Source organism: Lissotriton vulgaris, chromosome 3_2 (genome assembly GCF_964263255.1).
Source record: "Lissotriton vulgaris chromosome 3_2, aLisVul1.2, whole genome shotgun sequence".
Taxonomy (NCBI): Eukaryota; Metazoa; Chordata; class Amphibia; order Caudata; family Salamandridae; genus Lissotriton; species Lissotriton vulgaris.
In genome coordinates this window covers 252,189,790-252,211,827 of record NC_141690.1, presented here as the reverse complement: position 1 = coordinate 252,211,827, position 22,038 = coordinate 252,189,790, and positions in this window count along the sequence as shown.

The window sequence follows — 22,038 nt, the reverse complement described above, 5'->3', positions numbered from 1 at the left end:
TGCAGAGTCCGGCCCGCCACCGCCTGGTCTTGGAAAAGCCAGTGTTTGTCGGACTCCCACTTGCTCCACTCCACTAGGTATCGTAATTGTGCTGCCTGAAAATGTTTGTGCAGGTCCGGTACTCCCCGTCCCCCCGCCTCAGGTGCCAGTGTAGTCAGGGCCCTCTTAAGCCTGGGTTTGCGACCCTGCCATATGAAGCGCGCAATGTCCGCCTGAATCTGCAGTAGCCCTCCTTTCGGGGGCTGCAACGGCAGGGCACGAAACAGGTATAGCACCTGCGGCAAGATGGTCATCTTCACCGCGGCAATTCTGCCCAGCCAGGACAAGGTGCCTTGTCTCCAGCGACCCAGTTCCTCCTTTATTTTCGTACCTAGGGCGGCATAATTTGCGGTCACCATAACGGGTAATGTGGGTGCCAGAAGTATGCCCAGGTAGGGCACCAGATCTATAGACCAGTGCATGGGGAACCGGCTGTGCAAGTCAGTTCTGGTGGCTGCAGTCAGCGAAACGTCAAGGGCTTCCGATTTCCCCATGTTCATCTTGAAGCCTGCGACAGCAGCAAAGGCCTCCAATTCATCAATGCACGCAGGGAGTGCCCTCTCGGGATCAGCTAGTGTCAGTATGATGTCATCTGCATAGAGACTAATGTTATGAGTGTACTCCCCCATCTTAATTCCCAGCGCATTCGGATTTTGGCGTATCCTCTGGGCCAGGGGTTCCATTTAAAGTGCGAATAGGAGCGGGGACAGCGGACACCCCTGCCTAGTGCCCCTTTCTATCGCGAACTGTTGGGAGCTGCAGCCGTTAACTCGCACCACTGCCGATGGGAACTTGTAGCAATTGAACACTAGGGTGCAAAATTTCTCGCCAATACCCGCTTTAGCTAGAACCTTCTCTAGATATGGCCAATGCACCCGGTCAAAGGCTTTCTCCGCATCAACTGCTAGCAGCATCCTCTCCCCGGGTATCCGGGAGGCTTTCTCTAGTACATGGACCACCCTCTTGGTGTTATCCACCATTTGCCTCCCGGGGACAAATCCGGCCTGATCCGGGTCCACCAGTCCCGGGAGATGAAGCGCCAAACGGGCCGCCAGGATCCCAGTATACAACTTGAGATCGATATTCAAGAGAGAGATCGGTCTGTAGGAACTACATTGCGTCCGATCTTTCCCCGGTTTAGGGATGACCGAAACCGTTGCTCGAAGCAGATCTGGGGGGATGGCTCCAGGAGCGGAGAAGGAATTAAAGAGGCGCGTGAGGATCGGGGCTAACGCAGGGCAGAATGTTTTATAGAAGAGGGATGTGTAACCGTTCGGGCCCGGAGCCTTCCCGTGTTTAAGCCTGGAAATGGCTGTAATCACCTCCTCAACTCGAATGTCCCTTTCGAGGTATTCCGCCTGTTCCGGAGTGAGAGAGGGAAGGTCAAGCGAGGCTAGATAGTCCGCCTCTGCTTGTGCCGACGGGGGTTCGCCTTTATAGAGGTCAGCATAGAATCGGCGAAAGCCCTCAGCTATTTGGCTGTCCTTCATAACCGACACCCCCGTAGGTGTCGATAGCTCCTTCACCAAGTGCCTATGATGTGCTTCCCTGAGTTTGTGTGCCAGAAGCCTGCCACACTTGTCCCACCCGTATAATATGCATGCTTCAAGCATAATGCAGCATATTCCGCCCTGTCCATATCTAAGGCTGACAAAAGTTTACTCGAAGCCTTAAGTTGCTTCCAAATTCTGGGAGCTCCCGTCCTCTGGTGAACCTGTTCCAACTCTCGCACTTTGCTGGTGAGTTCATCTCACTTCTGCTGTCGTTCCCTATTCTCCGCGGAGGAGAAGGCAATAAATTCCCCTCCGAGCACTGCTTTCAATGCCGCCCATTGTGTCGCCTGGGTGGTGTCATTATCATTGTGCGCCTGGTAATCCCGTATCGAATCGTTAATATGCTTCACCACCGTCTTTGTATGCAACAGGGTATCCCTGAGGTGCCATACCACATGCTTGGGTGACATCGGTGGCAATTGAAACGTCCCCGTAACAGGGGACTGGTCCGACAGAGAGAGAACCCCTATCTCAGAAGCTGTGGCCAAGTCGCAGACCGGCCTCGTGACTAATAGGTGGTCAAGACGTGCATAGGTCTTGTGTGCGTGCGAGTAATAAGAATAGTCTCGGGCGGTGGGATGGAGGCAGCACCAAAGGTCGTGGAGATCTAACTCCTCTAATTGGCGTTTGCCCGTCTGCAAGATCTCCCCAGTCTGCGGGTGCCTCTGCATTGACCTGTCCAAGGAAGAATCTAATACCATGTTCAGGTCTCCCCCTATGATTATGTGCCTGTCTGGTGTGGCGGTGACATCCACCACGACCGAGTGAAGGAATCGTTCTTGGTGTTCATTGGGGCTATACATTGATCCGATGGTGAATATCAATCCTCCGTATTTGACCCTATAAGCGAGGAGTCTACCTTTCTGTTCAGCAAACTTATGGAGGACCTCTCCTTTAAATGTTCTGGACACTAGAATTGCTACCCCAGCGGTCTTAGTAGTATTGCAAGAGAAAAATTGTGTAGGGAACTTGTGGGAGCGCATCCTCTGACAGTCTCTGGCTAGGAGATGAGTCTCCTGTAGGAGACAAATGTCCGCGAGGGTATTTTCCAGTAAGGAGAGCACTGCCTTCTTCTTGACAGGGTTATTTAACCCCTTTACATTAAGGGTGACTACTGTAAGAGCTTTCATCTGTGTGAGTGAAACCAAAGTTCAAGCAGTGGGTCACAGCCCTAGAGGGGCGGGTGCGGTGCAGATAATGTGTAGGAGCTCGGTGAAGCTGTAACAACTGGTTCAATAGCACTGGACGGTCCCTGTGCCTCCCCCAACCCCTCTCGAACTTCCTCCAAACCACCTACACTCTCCCTCCCTCTTCCCCTAACCCCCTCCACACCCCAACAAACCCCTCATGCAAACAACCAAGCACCCTCCCCCCCTCCCTCCAGCAAACCCCTGAAATCCCAACAATTGTCAGTCCCAGTCATGCCCAGCGGGCAAGTCTGTGGTGATTTACTAAAGTGGACGTCCGGCCACTTACCCCCTCTCCCTCCTCCCCTCCACCCCCCTCCCTCCAAGACCCGAACCTGCTACATCAGTAAGGCTGTGGTGTTCTCCCCCCGGAGCGTCATTATGCTGTCAGCGCCACATCACCGTTGGAAGCATTGTCTCTGGCCGCTTCGGAGACTGCATTCGCCATGCCAGCTCTAATGGTGGGCGAGTCTGGCCTTCTGGAGCTGGCAGACACTCGTCTCTGTGATACCCTCTGCCAGCCGTCTCTGGGGTCGCGTCTCTGGCTCGGTGTGGCCATGTCTTCCTCCTCCGCCGTGATCCCCAGAACCTCACACGTGTCTTGTAGCGATCTAAGTTGATGCATCGTGCCATTCCATCTAAAGATGAGGCGGAAGGGGTGACCCCAGGCATAGGACGTTTCATGCTCTCTCAGAAAGTCAGTGGCGATCTTAAATGATTTCCGTTTCTGAAGACTGATGGCGGACAAGTCCTGATACAGTCCCACAGAGTGACCACGAAAAGTGAACGCGGGTTGTTTCCGGGCCTCTGCCATGATGCGTTCCTTCAGTGGGAAGTCTGGGAGGAACGCTAGGATGTCCGGAGGTGGTGCCGATGCTCGTGGCGGCGGTCCTACCCTGTGCGCTCTATCGATCCGGACCGGGAACTCCAGCGGTTCACCCAGGATAGCCCGAAACAGGTCTCTCAGGTAACCAGCCGCATCCGAGCCTTCTTCTGCGGACGGAATACCCTGGACTCGGATGTTGTTTCGTCGAGACCGGTTCTCAAGGTCCTCATTGTGCGCTTGCAGGTCTAAATGCTGGTCTCTGAGGCGCAACACCTCCTGTTGCAGCAGTACGATGTCCTCATCGAGACGGTGGTTCGTGCTCTCCACTGTGGCCACTCGCTCCCTCAATTCATCCACCTCTCTGCGCACCTCCCAAACTTCACCCGCTACTTCCTGTTTCAATGTCTGAAAGTCGTCTTTGAGGGTGCTGAACAGCGATTCAAGGAACGATCTGGTGACAGGCGGTTCCCCTCCATCCGAACCCTGCGACCCTCCGACTGGGCTTGAGGATGGTTGCCCCCGGTCTCCTCTTTGCTGGGACCTGTTGAGCATTTCGGGGAGGGTGCGCTCTCCCCGCTTGGTGCCTCTGCCTGACGCCATCTTGGATCGAGTGTAGGCCAGCTCTCCTGTCCCCTCGATTCGACACTCCCTGCTCTGCCGGTGCTTTCCTGGGCTAAGCAGGGGACCGTCGGTTGTCACCAGCGACAGTTCCGAGCACAGTCGAAAAGAGCGCTACCAGCGCCGCCGCACTAGGCTCCAGGCGTGGCCACTATGGCAGGCGCCATTACGCCGGTCACTCTTCCTGTAGGCCCCGCCGGTCTTCGTCTGCCGCGGGCTCCGCCAGGCGCGGGTGTAGCCCCCGTGATCGTCTCCTCCGCTTGACCTCGATCACACCGGAAGGGGGAAGCGCTATATGGCCCTTCGGTTTGACTCGGGACCTCTCAGCCGTAGTTGCCAACGTAGGCCTCTCAGGCTGTCCCTGCCATCTTCCACCCCCGCCCAGTCATGCCGCGTGTCATGGAACCAGCGGCCGAGGATCGTTCAGTAGGCCTCAATGCAAGCTCCGGGACCTCCAAGGCCACCGGATTTTCTTCGGTGCCTTATGGGCGCCCGCCGAGCTGGGGGGCCCCTCTCTGGGGGGACCGGGGATGTAAGACGCAGTGTGGGGCTCCGGGCCTGTACCCTTCCTGCTCCGGTTCTCTCCCAGCGGGTGCTCAGTCGAGTAGGCCGAAGCTCATGCGCCGCTAACAGCTGCTCCCACGGGGCCGGCCCGGTGGTCTCCGCCGGTATTCAGGGCCGTCCGGGCGTGATGGTGCAATACCTCCTCTGGCTGCGCACTCCAAGAGGCAGTGGGTGCAGCGTGTGTCCGGCCGACGTGCTTCGGGTTCGGCCTCCTCCTCCTCCAACTTCCCAGGCCGGACCTCCAACGCCATCCGGCGGGCTGTCCAGAGGCTAAACGGAGACTAGGACCAGACCAGGGTCTTCACGTCTGGTTCCGCCACCTCTCCCAGTGCTGTTAAACTCCGGCGGGGGGAGAAAGAGCTATATTGAATACACTTTAAAGAATAAAGAAGTACTTTCTCTTAAAATAACATGTTAGAGAAAACATGAGCAAGAATCATTGTACTTAAACCTTTTTTATAATTCGAATTTGCTAAACTACAAATTGCATTATTACTTTTTGCATTATTATCTAAGCACATTAATAGGTTTCTCCCTTTGTTGTGAATGGCTCACTTTCAAACCAGTTTGTGACACTTCTGCATGCTTTTACAATGCAGTTTTAAACCTTTAACATGTTTTCACAAGACACTCTGTTAGTCATGTTTATTAAGAAAATATCAGTATCACGCTCGATGATCAGATTTGATCGAGCAAGATCATTTTAAATAATCGCACTCCCATATTTATCCAGTGTTCTTCGGCAACAAGTAGGGGGGCACCCCTGACCAATGGGGTACATGGTGCCACCCAAATGAATGATAGCTTTCTCCAAAGTGTGGCATATTCTTGTCCCACGAAGCAATGTATTTTAAAATTCAAGATGGAGAAACCTTTTCCTTGGGGTCCAGAACTGGATAAGTCAACCTACTGGTGTGGCTCATTTCCCTTAATATCCCCTTCCAGGCCTACTATAAATTCCGTTCCTGGGGCTCCCACCTGGATAGGGATACAAAAAGAGGGGGGTAGGCCTGGCTTCTCTTTGAAGACCAGTTTTTTTACTGAGTCTCCTTCCTGGCCTGTTCTTTGCAGCCGCAGATCTCCCCTCAACAGATATCCTTTGTCTCTGTGCAGGCCACTTATCACTTCATCAGACTAATTTGGCTAAGCCTGTCAAGGCTGCCAATCAGGAGAGGCTGCTAGAAGGCTGGATTTTTGCTCACACAAAAGAAAGTGCTATAACTTATATTCTGTATTTGTTATGATAAGCTAACTGTAGCAAGTTGTTGGATGTATCATTACTAATCTTTTAGGTCTTGACACATTATTTTAGGCAACACAGCAGCACACAGCATGGCAAACTTAAGTGCATTAAATCTGCTGGGAGTCTAAACCTACAAGCCCTAGCATATACTAATGAGTTACAGGTAGGTTGTCAGATCCAATTGTAATTGCACCTACTTACCATATACCTTTTAGACAGAGCACTGGGCCTGGGTCTGGGCCAGGTTAGCAGAGCCGAGGGCACAGTCAGAGTCAGTTACCACAAGTATCAGACAGAAATTGGGAATGATTAGGGCCAAAAGGATTCTTTTCTTGGAACCCTGCTCCAATCGGAACAGTCCAGCGCGAACTGCCAAGCCAGGTCCTCCCTAAACCAGAACACCAGTAACCCAGAACAGGTTTTGCCGTAATTATGGACTCATCAGCCGGGTACTGCTTGGTTCCAGTGATACAGTGGGCACAGAACCCACATCTAGGCATACCTGTCCCACTTAGAGTACCAAACTAAAATATACCAAAAAGTGATGGATGGAATGCTTGAATTAATCTCAGTCACTGGTAATTGCTCAGGCTACATCCCAATCCATCTCAGTTTGGACCCAGTTATATGCAAATCAGTTTTCATCCTACTGCAATGGAAACAATCAAGTCAGAACTGCAACGGAAGATCCTCCCTGAATCATAGCACAAGCAACACAGGACTGGTTTCGCCCTAGTTAAGGGTTCATCAGTCGGGTACAGCTTGGTTCCAGTGACACAGTGTACATAAACCCCAAGTTTGGGCATAACTGACCCACTTAGGGTGACAAACCTAAATATACAAAAAAAGTGATGGATGGAATGCTTAAATTAATCACCGCCACTGGTAATTGCTTGGGGCCACATCCCAGTACATCGTTGGTTTGCACACCATGTCACCTCACTTTGGACCCAGCTATGTGCAAATCAGTCTTGGCCTTGCTCCAGTCAGAACAGTCCAGCTCAAACTGCCACACCAGGTCCTCTTTGAACTGGAACACAAACAACCTAGGACCAGTTTTACCCAAGTTATAGCCTCATCAGCCGGGTACAGCTTGGTTCCAGTGACACAGTGTGCACAGGGCCCATGGCTGGCCATACATCTCCCACTTAGGGTGACAAACTAAAATATACAAATATTGATGGATGGAATGCTTAAACTAATCTTAGCCACTGGTAAGTAATCAATTGTTCTTTTTGCATTTGCCACTCTTATGCCACCGGTATGTCCATACGTAGATTCAGTGCTCGCCATGCAACTAGAAACAGGTTATCCTGGATGATGAGGGGGTGATACTCTGAAACTGATCTGAGATACTTGCTTCAGGTTCAGGGAACACCTGGCCTGGCAGTTTCGACTGGACTGTTCCCACGGGGAAAAGGGTCAAGACTGGTTTGCATATCGCTGGGTCCAACTGGAATGGAGTGGTGAGCAAATAAACAATGGGTTTAGGCCCAGATCTCTGACTGGGGGGGAGAGTTTAACGGTTTTCAGCATTCCATTCATCAATTGTACTTGTTTTATTTGTCATCCCAAGTGGGATGGGTATGCACAGACGTGGGTCCTCATCTTGCCATGCCATTGGATTCAGGCTAAACTGGGTGATGAGGAGGTGATACCCCGAATCTGGAACTGCCAAAATTTGCAGCTGCCAAACACCACTGCAATCGAGCCCCCTAGCCCGAGTTGAAGTGGATGAATGGTCTCAGGCTGGTCTCCAAGCCATCCAGTGACAGACTCCACTTTGGTTTCACCACTCATGAACTCCCCAACATCACCTGCAGCCTCAATTTGCAGGCCCCCCTAAACCGTGAGTGCTCCTAGATGAAGAAACACAACACCTCAAAGACCTTTTGCACCTGGGTGCTCAAGCTCAAAGGGAACATGGCTTGATCCTGTGAAAGACAAACACAGACTTTGGGTGTACATATCTTGTACAAAGACTACCTGCAAAGTGATGGAACTGATGTTTTTAAGATTGTGTTAGACTTGGTTTCTGTGGAATGTTGGCACCAAGCCAATATGTGCTGCTTAAATTGCTTTAACCACATTTAATAGTTGACACAAAGCATACTCATTTGCACTTTAATCTATTAGGGTTTTTATGACTGTATTATGGAGTATTTTGAAATGTATATCTATAATATTGTAATGTTTTGTATCTTGGATTTAATCAAAACTCCTCCCTTCTCCAATATTTTCAAATATGTATTTGTATAAGGTATAATTGTATGATTTTAAGTCTATGAACTCTCAATAAAAAAAAAGCATACTAATCTCCGTTCACGTTTGACAAATCCTAATTTTTTTATGTGTCTGAGGGTGTTGATGTGTGTTAACAAGAAGTTTTTTGGATTTTTACTCTTAACACTTTCAGGAATGGCCTGACTAGTGAAATACCCTGGGAGAATGCCATAACCTGAGTGGGCATCACATCTCAAAACAGGATGTTTTGTATACTGAACCTAATATAAGTTATTTAGGTCTTTGCGCTTTCAACTAAAACAAACATTTATGGAGATACTAGTCAAATTTAATATGTTGACATCTTCAGAACATTGTTCAATATTAGACATTACCTTTGAATCTAACTTTCATTTAGTTTTGTTGACTTTACAACTCGGACAAGGTTTTAGTTATTATCTTCTTAATTCCCTACTTATTATATATCACTCATTATTATATAATATACATCTGGCTAGTAGGTTTTTAATATAATATATGGTTATTATCGTAATTGACATCTATAAAAGCAAGCAGTTTGATATATCTTTGAAATCTTGTCGGACAGAACAATAACGTTTCTATGTTTTTCAATATAGTCTGTTCTCTCTGACCATCATCACTTCAGTCTGTTTTCTCTGACCATCATCACTTTGGTCACATGACACTTCTTAGAATCACATGACTATCATGTGACCAGCCATAGAGTATATAATGTGTAGAATGGCACCAACACATTTAATACTCTTTTCCGAAGGCATCACCAGCAGCCATCCTTAGCCTGGTCCTACCTGGAGCCTCCTTTTATCAGGTACATGTTAGTTTGTAGCTATAGGGAACTTGTTTTACTCTGAAGCTGCAGTTTTACACGCTCATAGATATATTTTGTTACATTCCTTTTTAGATAAGTCCTTTACTGTGCATGCCTATTGAGCTACATATTTGGAACACTATCGCATATCTAGCGCTTTTTCCAGTTTCTTTGTTGAATCTCTTCCATCGCAAGGTAACTACGGGGTTCACTGTTACTCCGATTATTATTTTATACGCCCTTTTTTCTCTTATAAGGTCTCCATTTGACAATAGATTGTGTATTGTTTTTTCAGAGGCTTTCCAGAATATCATATTCTTGATTTTAACATTTAGCGGGTCCAGGTCGCTTTTCAAATATACCTACACGAGGCTTGTTTGATAACCAGGTATTGGTCTTAAAAATTCTCTTTAGATCATAAGATTATGGAAACTCACAGTTGCATCTATGTTAGGGATATTTTTATCTCTTTTCAATCAATTTACTTTCAAGAATAGTTGTTTCTTATTCTTTTGTGTAGACATCGGATCCTTTCGTGATATTTTTTCTTTTAAAATTAATAAGACATCGCTGCACATTCGGTGCACCGCATTTTTTTCAGGTAATTCCTTTTCGTCATTATGGTTTATCCGTTTTCAATGAACATGTATATTACCACAGAATCAACATCTATTGGGATAGATTAATGTTAGCTACTTTGATTTTTATAACCAGTCTCAGTTTATTGGTCCGCTAATATTAGTTCAAATTGTGGAGCTTGATGATTGCTCACACTGTTACCGAACAGTCTCTTTATGATCGTATTGAATTATTAACCTTGACTTATTGCTTCCAATTGCATAATTCACGAGTCAAAATCTCGATAAAATTATTTTTAATAATTGAACTATACAGATAGCTTATACAAACAGCAGCAACCGTGTACATTAATGATGATTAGACCCCATAATATAGGTCCATAATAATGGTGATACATACATTTTTTTCAGCCATTTATTAGAATCAAGGACATCCACCAACTATGGAGTTGCAGGTTTTAATCACTAGGAACTAATCACATCGAAACAGGATTCCTGAGTGATTGGCTACCTATTCTCTATCTAATTGTTTCTTGACTTTATAATGTTACAGGCCTTTACATCTAATAGGCCTCTTTCATTAAGGTTCATTTTTGAGCACTCAGTTATAGCACCATAAATAAATATAAAATTGTAATGTGTGATACATTGGAAGACCGTCAGAATATGTACATAGATTGGTGCTACTGATACACATTGTGTTTTTTAAGATATATGTAAAAAAAGAGATACAAATTGTTTAAATAGAGGTTTTTCTTGAGAAAATATGTCAAGATACAGATAACCATTTGTAAAATCTGAGTATGTTCTCTTTTTTATTTTTTATTTTTAGATAATTCTGTGGCTTTCCTTGAGAAGGCATTGTATGATCCGAAACGCGCATCGAGTTAATAAAGACATTGCCACTTTTTAACCCTTTATTTATACATATTGATTAAATGTGATGTGTTACATATTGTGTTTTATTTTTTAAATGTTTTGTATAAATATCATTTGTTTAGATAATATGAGAAGAAATTATTAAAATAATAACAACTTTGAATATATTTTTTCTATCTTCATTGGTTTTCTTAATGTTATAGATACTGTGTATATTTGCTTTATTGACATTGCCTAGGAGTTTTTGTCACTACCATTTAAGTCCCTGTCCTAGGAATTGAACTAGCCATTGTTCAGGGGGTCATTCTTTTTTCTCATTGATCATTAAAGAAATAACATCTTGCAGCACAACACGTTAAGTTGTTTGGGACATTGTACCAGATACTGCAACCTGTTATTGGAATCATCCTTTGTCCAATAAATGGAGTTCTGCCGTGATATAGACTATTGGTGTTATTGATCTGGGATTCCTATTGTTGGTTAGGAGATCTGGCACCAGCTGATGACATAAGCCAAAAATAATTAGACTATTTAATCTGGTGTATTATGATTATATTCCATTTGTCGATGGTGACAAAGTCTGGAACTGTAAAAGCGAAAAAGGCACTACGTATTTGGGTCATGCATGGGTTGTAATGTTTTAGAAAAAAATTACAAAGATTTTTTCTTTTAAATTATTAAAGTACTAGTTATTGATTAGTAGTTTTTGTTATTTCTGTTAATTTTTAAAAAATGTGGGACACATTACGTGCATGGAATTTTATTTTGATTAAACAATCATTTTTATGTTTACATTTTAGAATGTATGATGCAAAGAAAAAAATGAACCAATTGGGAAGTGAAATACAACAACAGTCTTTGACTTTGTTAGTTTTGTTTTGTTCAATATAACCTAAAAAAAAACACACAGGTGGAAATGCATTTTCCTTTTTAAAATTATAGCGTCAATCGTGGTGGATAAAACTATAATTGCAGAACCAAAAGTGTTTGAAGTCCAATGTCCAAAATACAACTGGCATCAGAAAGTTAAATGTGCCTATACAATAGTCCCCAGAGTGAATGATAGTCACACAATGGAGGAAATTAGGTTTTGCGTCTCTTGCTGGTGGTGGTGGAGGTGTTGTCATCTTCTCCTGGTGGTCCGATTGAAAAACCTCTCCCTGGGGTCAGTGGTGTATCCACAGTTGCAGGGACTGAGGTGAGTTCAGCAGCTGTTTCCTCTTGTTGCAGGGCATCACTTTCTGTATCTGTAGCAGATATAGTTGGGCCACATGTAGCTGGACCACAGAAAGGGGAAGATATTGCTGAAAAAGCCCTGCACATATGGGTGAAATTATCATGCAGCACCCCGTTCAGATTATCCATCTGTACATGGTGCCCCCTCCGCAACTGCCTCATCGGCTTTGTTAGGTCCTGGCCCATCATGTCTTGGTACTGATGGGGAGATTGCAAGACTTGTTTGATGGTGGCCTGGGTAACAGTGAACCCAGTGGCCTCACTTTGCTGGCCCACAGATTACATCCCATGGCACCTACCCCCACTACCCTGTGCCCTTGACCCCAGTATGCCCCATTCCTCTGGTTCCTGGCTCAACTGGAGGTAGTGATGATGGCGTATCAACACCAGGCAGGACTAGATGGCACAATATTAGTGTGATGTTGGTTTTGATGGAGGAAGTGGAGGTATCCATAGGCTGAGGTGTGGGAACAGATGGGGTGGGAGATGTAGGTGTGGGCTGAGTGAGGCTTACTATAGCTGTCTGCCCAGACAGACCAGATGGACCAGGTTGTCCTGGTCAATCGGACTTGCTGGAATAAAGTCGTCAATGAAGGCTTGATCCTGGTCTGCTGTGGATTTATCCTCAGTGGTTGATGGTTTTCCACATACTCTGGCTGTCTGAACTATTATAAATGAATAAATAATACACATTTTCAAAACCTGGATTATACATCTGATTGTGTTGAAGCAAAAACATGAAGCAACGTAAAAGTAAAAAAATAAAATATTATAATGCTTGTACCTTTCGATGGTATTATAATACATTACACAAACTGTTTAAATGACAGGCAAAACTACTTTAAAAAATCAGGCGAATAAATGTCCTGAAATGCAATACAATGATTAGAAAGTACACAGTAATATACCAAACATTTCACACATTTCAGTTAAGAGGTTAAATTTGAATTAAACCATTCCAAGGCCTAGTGGCTAATATCCTGACATTTTCATATTTTAGAAGCATATATATTAGCCATCATATGAGCATTGCAGAGTACATTTTTCACAAAAATAACCCTTTATATTTAGCATACAAAAATACATACCATAAAATGTTTAAGTAAACCTAAAAGTAAAACGTAAAAGTAAAACTTTGATTTGTAAAACAAATAAAATCAATTACATCAAATAACAGAAATAGGACAACATACAAAAGTAAACACAAAAACATTTCAAAATATAGCATGATCTAAAGAGTGGTCAATACATACAACTTTGACATATGTGAAAATGTGATAGAAAAGAAAGAATGAGCAAGATAGCATTACAATATTATTTTCACAAAACAAAAACAACGCTTCATGGTAGTTGTAGTAATTTCAATTAAATGTTAACAACACTTGCAAATGTGAAAGTTAAACATAGCTAGTGAAATTATGCTGTTAAAAAGAACAGACATTCACAATATCAAACACATATATTCAATATGTTAGTTGGTGTAAAAACACTTACAAGCAACAGTACATCATGTGAAATGGTATGGAAAATGAAACCTGTTTTCTTATATACAACAAAATACATTCAAACAGACAAACAAGACAAAAAAAGAATTGAGAAAAATCTACATATGTTTGCACATTTCCAAAAGGTGAAAAACACATTAGCAACTTTGCAACTTTGAGGCTGTTTTTATGTCTGTATGCTCTTTTGGTGTTATGTTTTTTTTTTTCCCCATCTTCGGTTGGGAGTCTTCGTCAAAGCGCCGGGATACTCCAGTGGAGTGGCCGTGCGCTATAGAAGTGTACAAATAACATAACATAACAATCAATCAATCCATCAGTATTTGTAAAGTACAGCACGGTCACCCCTAGGGGAATCTGAGCACTGTGTCTCAGTCGAAGAGCCTGGTCTTGATTCTCTTTCTGAAGTCTGCCAGCGAGGGGACTGTATTGAGCTGGAGGGGAAGGTTGTTCCATGTCTTGGCAGCGATGTAGGAGAAAGATCGGCTGTGACAGATGCGAGAGTGAGTAAAGAGGAGCGCAGGTGTCTAGAGGGTAGGTTGTAGTTCAGTCGATGATTGATGTAAACAGGTCCTAGGTCGTGGAGGGACTTGTAGGCGTGTGTGAGAATCTTGAACTGGCATCTCTTCTGGATGAGGCACTTTCTGGGTAGGGCACATTGCCCCTCAAGGTGGTGGTAAGTGTGGGGTTGTGGATTCATTTGAGGAGGTTCAGCATGAGTCTGGCTACGAAGTTTTGTATGGTCTTGAGTCTTCTGAGGAGCTGGGTAGAGATGCTGGCATAAAGGGTGTTGCCGTCGTTGTGGAGGCTGGTGAGGAGGGTCTGAGTGATGGTCTTTCTGGTGTTGGTTGTGATCCATCTGAAGATTCTGCAGGGCATGCGTAGTGTGTGGAAGCAGGGGGAGGCGACTGCGTTGATTTGTTGTTTCATGGTCAGTTAGCTGTCGCGGATGATGCTGAGGTTTTGTGCATGGTCGGTTGGTATGGGTGTAGGTCAGAGTTCTGCAGATCACCAGCTGTGGTCCCATGTGGAGGTTTTCTTCCTAAAGATCAGTACTTCAGTTTTGTCGGAGTTGAGTTGGAGGTTGTTGTTACTCATCCATATGGCTGTGTTGGTCATGGCGTTGCAGAAGTTTGAATTGGTGTTGGAGGGGCACATAGGCAACAGCTAAAATAAAATCAAAAATGAGATTTAGGTTTAGTGGTACATTCAGAAGTGTAACTTACCAGTCTTCATTCCACCAGGGATTCCTGTCAAGCCTTCAGTGTGCAGGATCCGCAAGACCTTCTCCTCCCCGAGAACAAGTTGCAAGGAAGGTTGGAAGGACCTTCACCAGTCCTCTGGGCCTGCAGGTGACGCTTGGAGGCCAGAGAATGCACTCTCCCCTGCAGGTTGTTCCATCTCTTCCTAACTTCCTCCTGAGTACCCAGATTGATTGCTAGAGTATTAACTCTGTGAACTATTCTGGCCCACATGTGGCTTTTCTGAGATATGGTTGTAATTTATACTTGGGCTTAAAACAATTGTGGCTCTACTCTAATAATTTCATCCACTGTGACTGACGATTCCCCCTCTGTAAAATGGGGATTTATCCTCCTTGCCCTTATCAAAAAAAGATAACTGGCATTAGTTCTGCTTGAAAATGTAACGGTGTAGTGGAATTGCAAAGAATCAAGGTCTGAAATGGAGTGGGTCTTATAGTCTGACATGAGGCGGAATACCATTAGCCAAAACATATCAGGTGTATAATGCTAGCATACATTCATCAGCCACAGGAATAGTGAAATGTTGAACGTGTCCTGAGATGGACTCACTACACCAGCAATCTGCCGCTAGAACACTGCCTGCACAACAGTGAAATCTAAATAGGCTTGGTGCAAACCCGCCACCCTGATGCCGATGGAGTAATGTTAGCCTGCACAGAAGTGAGCTACGTCGACAGCGGTGAACCGTTTATGCACCAGAAAACACCTAGTCGACACGGACGACAATTTAGCCAGAACACATATAAATATCACGGGCTAGATTCCATCAGCTTGGCGGAGTACTTGTAAATTCTGCCATGGAGGGAGGATGGGAGTCCTGCCAAGATCTAAATCTGGTCCTAAATAAGAAGGTAATAATTCCAACCAGGGCGTACCTTGTTTCGGTATCCGACCTGTGCTCCATCATGGACAGCCTTAAATCGTGCATAGGTATTGGTTAGTCACTAGAAGATGATTATGGCTGACGCTTAATGATTTTTGTTGCTGTTTTTATTTAAAATGTTATTATTATAAGTTGGAGTCGGATTTTGATTGTGTTGTTTTTTTCAATGTTTTAACTGTTTCAGTGTTTATAAATTCTTTACACATTTTCTTAAGTTAAGCCTGTCTGTTCTGTGCCAAAGCTGTCAGCAGTGAAGCTCAGTTTTAAATGACCGAAACCTTTACTAGACCTAACAAGATGAGTGACCTTATAACTTCAGGTAGACTACCATCCACCCCAACCAATAATATATTTTCTCACAATGAGCAATTCAATTATGTATTGGTAAAAATGTATGTTTTGTTTACATCTATCTTTTTGGGGGTGGGTGGGTTCCAGTATAGAGATATAATAGCCACCCTAATTATACTTCTGCTGTTCGGAAACCTTTTGTAGTGTAAGGCCCAGATTTACAAATGTTTTTCACTGGGTTTGTATCACAAAAGTGACGCAGACCAGAGTAAAATCTTTTATTTAATTTCTAGGACAAACTTGTTTTGCCCGGAAAGTTGCCTGAAGGTATCAGAATTGCTATGCGTAAAGAGGGTGTACCACGGGTGGAACATGGGCGTTTCCATGCAACCACCCATGGTTTTCGACGTAAAACCCTATCTACTAATGGTAGTAGACAGGGTTTTGTGCGAAACAATATCGCAACTTTGAAGCAGGCGTTCAAAGGAGAAATGCATGTACAGCACACAGGCAAAGTAGGAAAAGATTTAAAGTGTATCTAAGCATATCAGTTTGAACTGGAAGGGTCAATGCTAGACATCACACACACACCCTTGCACCACGGTGCAAAAGTGGGTGCGTGGCGCTAGGTAGCAGGATTCTGTGCAAATGGCACTTCTCTGCACACTCCATGACATCTTTCTAAATCTGGTTCTAACTATTTTAATTCAATCTCCCTTTCACTAGAAGATGCATGCCATTAAAGGGTCACAAGGAATTTCTCATTTCTGTAATAGTGCCTAGAAACAAATAAGTTATGAAGTATGTGTGCTACAAACAAAATAGGCATTAAACACCATATCACAGCAGCTTGAGGTCCCAATGGCTGTCAGCTAGAACCTGACACAGCAGACATTAACCTCTTTTACTTTAACTTTTTAATATTTTTTAAACTTTGTCAGGACTTTAGCAATTAAAAAATGTGGCAACTCACTACTTCAATGGTGGAAGCGTGCTGTGAAAAAATACTTGAAGTCTTACAAAGTTAAAATATAGCTAGATTAATGATTACAATTAAGAACAAAGGAACCTGACTTGACACACTCCCAGCTGCCGCTTGCTTCCCACCAAGTCTGCCTGCTGTTGCTGTGTTGCTGCTAGAAGAGAACACACTGATTATTATTACCCAATGCAGGAAGCACAAGTAAACAAGGCAATCAGCCTTGGACCCCACCGCCTCCTTATCATACTGATATTATTGTGTCTCTTTCACTCTGAGACATTTCCATTACTGAACAAAGGGTGTCTACAAATTTGCAAAAAGTGTCTCTTCATGAAAATGGGTAAACAGTTTTCGGCATGCTCGAACCTATGTCCTTGCTGCCCAAGGACCCACAACAAGTTATCCGGCATCAAAGGATTGTTTTCCCAGCTGTCACTCAGGCCGCCTTTGCCATTACCCCGAGTGTCAGTGGCACGGGGCAAAATGGGTGCATGCCAAGCAGCTTTTGTGTTGCCCATATCTCTGACTTCTAAAATTATTCACCAGTTGGGGGAATCTGGTAACACACTACTCTTTGCACAAGGCCTCCACAGAGAGAGTATGAGCAGTGACTGCTGAGCAGTAGTCTCTCAGCCCTCACCAGCAGTAGCAGAATTTTTTATTGCCTCTTTTTTTGTTTTGTAATTTTGTCAGTTCCGCAACTTTGTTACTGGGCAAAAGTTGCAAAGAATCATACGAACTGCAAAGCATGTTGGGTTTTGCACATTTATTGGGAGAGGAGTGCTCTAACGAAAGGTGACTAGTAATTATAAAATATGAAAAGGTAACCATGTCTTACCATCACAGATGCACCTAAGCCTTCTCCCTAGCGCTGTCTGTGGTTGTCCTAAAATGAAGGATGAAAAAGACTTTGTTGTACGCATATGTTAAAAACTGGCATTCACATGCGCTGGTTCAGTAACCTACATGTCCTACACCCCTTACCCCCTCATTGTTATCCTACCAATAGGTCCTTGTCCTGCAAATAAAACCCTGCAGTAACCTGCACTTGTTATTGTTCTGTGATTTACACCTCGTGCTCCACCAGTGTTTGTGCTGTGTGCTCTATAGAATGTTAGAGTCATGATGCGCCTCCGAATGTTGGGGCACAGAGAGGGCTGATCAGCAGACAGGCTGCTCCTGGTGGGGCTCCCCTTCACAACTCAACTACCTGTTGTCTGGAACTATTCAACATGTTACCTGCTTGGATAAATCTTCTTTAAATACATCCTACCTGCTTGGACTTCCTTACTACAACCCTCTTCTTCCGCACAGTGATATATTTCACACTCACACTAAGGTTGCCTGAAAAGTCACAAAACCTGGATCTTCACAAACAATTGTGAAGTGATACAGGCAGTGCTTCATTTGTGCCAGGGCTCTTGCCAGGAGGCCACTGCAGCTTGCACAACCCTTTGCCCTGCCAGTGCTGCCAGTGACAGTACCAACACAACTACTAACCATCACACTCCTACATGTGTGAAAGTTCCAACTATTTATGGCCCTCAAAGCTATAAGAATGACTTTGGCAGCAGGTAATAATAATTTTTTATTTATATTGAAAATATAATTAACTGTTGTGGCCCTCTCTAAATTAGCCATACAGAGCCACCTTATGGCAGGCTGTCCAAAGCGCCAGTGTTGACAATTAAGTGCCAGTGTCGAGCACCAGAAACCACCAGCTCAAATTAAGCACTGGATAGAGGAGTCATGGTAGAGGCATACAATACACTCCTCTTCCACCTCCTTTGGGCTTATTCCCTCTCACTCCATGTCTATCACTTTCTTCCACTGGCCCTCCCCCAAATAGTTATCTAATATCAGGAACACAAAAAGTTATCTGCCATGCTGCCAACCTTCACTACTACCCTTGGAAACCCACTCCCATGTCCAGTACAAGTATTAAAAAGGTAGAATTTGCTGTCCTTTTGCACGATTCATCCACCCTGAGCAGGGCCCTGTTCCCCCCCTCCCAAATAGTTTACAAAAATGGATTGTGTGGCCCTCCACCCTCAGCAGCTCCCTCGCCCACCCTGTACAAATAATAGGGCCTTCTCACAAAGTTAGAATTGATCGTAAAATTTAGTTTATGCCCACTTTTATTTTTTCACAACTTCCAGGAATTCCCAAAGGGATTCTTGGCAAATGTACATTCATTGGGTCCGATTCACACAATTAAAGTGAGTTGAAAGTCTAACTTTACAACTTTCGGTATTCACAAAGGGCATTTACTACTCGTAAATGCCCTTTGTGACTACGGAAAGACACAAAGTTAGACTTCCGTCTAACTTTACCTTTGTGAATCAGGCCACGTGATTGGGCGAATGTCATTTGGAACCAGAATAGCTTCCCACTCTCGCCCTCATGATTAGCACTAACAACCCTAGAAACATGGGGGCAGATTTACATGAAAGTGACTCAGTGCATGCTGCAAGCCATTTGGCTGCTCGGCACTGTCACTTTCCAAAGCACAGGAATGTGACATCTTTACAACAATATGTTGCATCTCTGTGCTTCTCCCTGCGCTGGTGCACAACCTGCTGCCATGCGCCGACGCAGGCACCCTTGCACCATGGTGCAAGGATGCCTGCGTCGTGGGAGATTGTTTTTGTTCAGGAAAGGTTCCCTTCCAGCCGAAAAACAATTTGAAACACAGTTATTCAACTTCACTCATAGGAGTTGGAAAACGTAATTGTTTGAATGATTGTTTATGTGCAGGAAGGGAAACCTTCCTGCACATAAACAACCATCAGAGGTGTTTTCCCCTTTCTGTGTGCGCTGCAGAATGCAGCATGCATAGAAAGAGGGAAAAAAACTAAGAGAAATGAATACATTTCTCCTCGTTGCGTCTCCCTAGGCCTCCCCTGGGGAGGCGTATCATTCACACACATTTCCAGATTTACGATTGCTCGTAAATCTGGAAATGTGTCTGGTTCCATGGGTGAAGCGTGCGAACACCCACAGTAACATCCATGGAACACCCCTTTCACGCACAGTGCCGCGTGCAAAGGGGCCATATTTATAAGCTTTTCCTGCCCTTGTAAATATGGAACAGTAAAATGCGCCACCGGTATGTCACAAAAAGTGACGCTCCAATGGCGCAAGGGGCTACCCAATGATTTCTCCACTGTAGTGAGACATGAACCTATTAGGGAGACCAGGACAGAGAAGGGCTTGTGCTGCATGGGAGACCGGCCTGGGGAAATGCATAACAGAGGAGCAATGGAAATATCACTGCATTCAAAATCTAAAGATCTCATTCAGTGGTCATCCCAGTCTTATTCACTTTTAATTCATCCAGTGTATTATTCCTGCCAATTTGAAAACCGTAGGGCCCAGATTTACTAAATTATCACTCAGCGGGAGAAGGAGAGAGCAGGAGAGCGCCATGTTTACAGAATATCACTCTCATCCCCACACCCCGGCGCAGAGGCAGAAATGTACCGCCGTGCATGAGGCACACACATTTGCACGATAGTGCAAGTGTGTCTGCGTGAGTCTAGTAGAGGTTTACTACTGGAAGGATATCCAGTAGTAAAGAAAAATAGTATCCTTGGACTAATTTTAAAACTTTTCCCACCTTCTATGTGTGCTGTACAATGCAGAAAACATGGAAAGTCAGAAAAGAAAGAGAAATAAAAGCATTTCTCCATGAAGGCATCTGGTTGAAGTGAGCACTGTTTTTTGCCGCAAAACCCTGTCTGCTTTTTTTAGTGGATAGGGTTTTGTGTCAGAAACCTTGGGTGGTTGCATGGAAACAACCATGCACCATCCATGGAATGCCCCCGCGGCGCTAAGTAATGCAAAGCAGCGCTATGCACTGCTTTACGCTACTTTCAGGTGATTTTTTAGCTCAAATTAGTAAAAATATATTTTCTACTGATTTGCACACTTCGAGCCAGATGCAGGAAGGCTAATACCGGTCGGTAATGGCCAAAATTACCGTATTTCGGCAGTTACTGACCAGTATTAGGCTTTTCAGATGTAGGGACCTAATTTAAGGAATCGGTAAATTACCGAATTGTTAAATACCGATTCGGTAAATTACCGAATCCTTAATGTAGGAAGCACTCAAGTGAGTGCTTTTCACATTTAAGGATTCGTTATTTACCCCCAACTACAAGTTGGTGGTAAATAACGAAAACTATTAAAAAAGCAATTTTGTGCTTGTTTAACAGTGGCATGTGGCAGACATATATGCCCTTAGGGCATGTGTGTGTGCCACATGTGCACCTATGCATCATTCAGGGGTGCAACAGGGTGTCAATGTGACACCCTGCCACCCTTGTAGGTCTACCCCCTATTACCGATTCGGTATTTACCGAATCAGTATTTCGCATTCATTCCTATGGGCCTTCAGGCCCATAGGAATGAATGAGAAATACCGAATCGGTAAATACCGAATCGGTATTTTTCTGATTTTTAGCTACATATCATTTACCGATTCTAAAATACCGAATCGGTAAAATTCGGTATTTTAGAATTTGTAAATGATATTTACCTATATCTGGCCATAAGTGCCATAACTACGTTGCTAAAACTTTAGTAAATACACCCCTTGGTCTCATACTGGAAGGCAGATGCAACAGATATCACAGCACTTCTCTTGGCCTTGTTTGTACAGGAGAACATGAATACTGAGTAGGAAATTTAAAGGCAATTGGAAAAATGAACCACAATCTCAATAATACCTGCCCTCGGTCACAGTGTGAGGGTTTGTGAAGGATGTTCCCTGACCTTTCAGAAAATGTCCTGCTTTACCACTGCTAGTGGCTAAGTGCAAAGTGGCAATATGGTGGGGAAGAGGTCCTCCACCGGTCCTCCAACTGAAGGTAAAGACTGGTAAATGATTTGACGTTTGGCAGTCATGCATCTGACCACTGCATCTTGCTCTTCCTACTCATATCCCAACCTAGATATGTTTGTCTTATATTCCATCAATACTGTCATTCCTAACTCAAGGTAAACAAGCTAACAATGATGCTCCTGGGCACAGTACCATTACAGAAAATGTGTCTGTGCAATATATACCAACAAGACACTAGGTTCCAGTCTTATTTATTATTGTCAATAATGTGCTTCTAGCTGACTGTTGCTTTGCTTATTTTGAAATGATACCTACAGGATTTTGAAAAGGATGGGGCGAAGGTGTCCACCACAAATGCGTAGACCTCTAAAGCCATAAGTTGCACTCAGGTGGTGGGAAAGTGGACACTCCAAGGCATGGCTTGCTTTGGAAATTTAGGAAACGGTGACAAACATCAGCAATGATAGACATTC